Below are 2,068 nucleotides of genomic sequence, written 5' to 3'. Positions count from 1 at the left end.
AGTGGAGTTGAACGGGTAGATGTGAAGCCTCTGTTCACGCTTTCCAAAAATACTAGGACTAGGGGGCATGCGATGAAGCTACAAAGTAAATTTAAAACGAATTAGAGAAAATGTTTCTTCACTCAACTTGTAATTAAACTCTGGAATTCGCTGCCAGAGAATGTAGTAAAGGCGGTTAGCTTAGCAGAGTTTAAAAAAGGTTTGGACGGTTTCCTAAAGGGAAAGTCCATAGACCGTTATTAAATGGACTTGGGGAAAATCCACTATTTCTGGGATAAGCAGTATAAAATGTTTTGTACATTTTGGGGATCTTGCCGGGTATTTGTGACCTGGATTGGCCACTGTTGGAAACAGGATGCTGGGCTCGATGGACCTTTGGCCTTTCCCAGTAAGGCAATACTTATGTACTTATCCCATTACGGAGGACGAAGGATTCTAACTTCTGCTGCATAACTGGGGTCGAGGTGGCCTTGGGGGGGGGGGAAAGATTCTCACTTCTCCTTGCATTTCAATGGCATATGGACCCAGGAAACCAGGTAAGACAGCAGTGCTGTTTCCTGTTTCTCACGTGTCCTCACAGTCAGCCATCTTGTTCTGATTCTGTGGCCTCTTTATTCTCCTCCCCCTCCTTATGTACCCTCTCCTTGCCCTACCCTTCTCACCTCTCTTCTTATTTTTCTATCACATTTAAGACCTCCTAGCAACACTATCATACCATATGAAGCCTTCGTAAAATAAATGACTGCATCTCTGCTTCACATTCATCACACGTGTCTTTTCTCATTGCAAGTTTCATGTTCCTCTTTTTATTGCCCATCTGTCCACTGGCATTGTGAGAAAGGCAACGTGAACAGCCAGCCATGTTCACCTACTGCCACAGGCCTCTGAGAAGCAACAAATTATTCCTGCTGTCTATCGAAAGCTTCCACCGCATCTAGACTTTTGCTTCTGCTGATTGGGTTTCCCCAACGGCTGTGACCTGTGAGAACAAAAATTCAATTCCTCAAATTGCTATAGATACTGCTGCCACCGTACCCCCCTCCCCCCTCCCACACACAATGTCAACCTGGGGCTAGAAAGATGAAAGAACAGTGAGTTGGGGAGGGGCATGAGACTGCAGGGGCTGTGCTGGGAGGGAAGGGGAGTACTGGAGACCTGCTGGGGTGCTACTATGCTGGGAGGTAGGGAGAGTGTTGGGGCTAAGGAGTGCTGAAACTTGTAGAGGGCTGTGCTGGGAGGAAGGGAGGGAAGGGGGAGGGAGAAGGGTATGAAGGCTGGAGCTTTGCTGGGAGAGAGGGAAAGGGAGGAGAGATGGAGAGGAAGGGGAGGGCTGCAGTTGTGCTGGGAGAGAGGAAGAGGTCTGAGACTGTGATGGGAGGGAGGAGGGGACTGGGGCTGTACTAGGAGGAAGGGAGGGAAGGGAGAGGGAGAAGGGTATGAAGGCTGGAGCTGTGCTGGGAGAGAGGGGGGAGGAGAGATGGAGAGGAAGGGGAGGGCTGCAGTTGTGGGAGAGAGGAAGAGGTCTGGGACTGTGGAGGGAGGAGGGAGGGGATGGGGCTGTACGGAGGAAGGGAGGGAAGGGGGAGGGAGAAGGGTATGAAGGCTGGAGCTTTGCTGGGAGAGAGGGGGAGGTCTGTGATGGGAGGGGAAATGGGGACTGGGGCTGTACTAAGAGGGAGATGGGTATGAAGGAGGGAGAGGGAGGAGAGAGCTGCAGCGGAGCTGGGAGAGAGGGAGAATATTGGGACTACTTGGGGGATGTGCTGATAGGGGAAGTGGAAGCTTTTATTAGTGTTTTAATATGAATTCAGTTATTTATTATAAAGTCAGTTAAACTTGTAAGAACTTTAATTTAAGCTTTATTAAACTGAATCAAGCAAAAAAATTATCCAAGAAATACTGTTCATGCCATGAGAAGATTGATTAACACCTAATTGCCTCAAAATTCACCTAAATTTCCAAGTAATTACATTAGAATCAGAATCCCTAAATCTATGTAAATATAAGCAGGAAAACAGGTGATGCATCAGGCCTCAAAAAAGATCCAGAAATGGAGAGTAAATGAATA

The sequence above is a fragment of the Microcaecilia unicolor genome, unplaced genomic scaffold, assembly GCF_901765095.1.
Source record: "Microcaecilia unicolor unplaced genomic scaffold, aMicUni1.1, whole genome shotgun sequence".
NCBI lineage: Eukaryota > Metazoa > Chordata > Amphibia > Gymnophiona > Siphonopidae > Microcaecilia > Microcaecilia unicolor.
Note: the sequence above shows the minus strand (reverse complement) of the source record.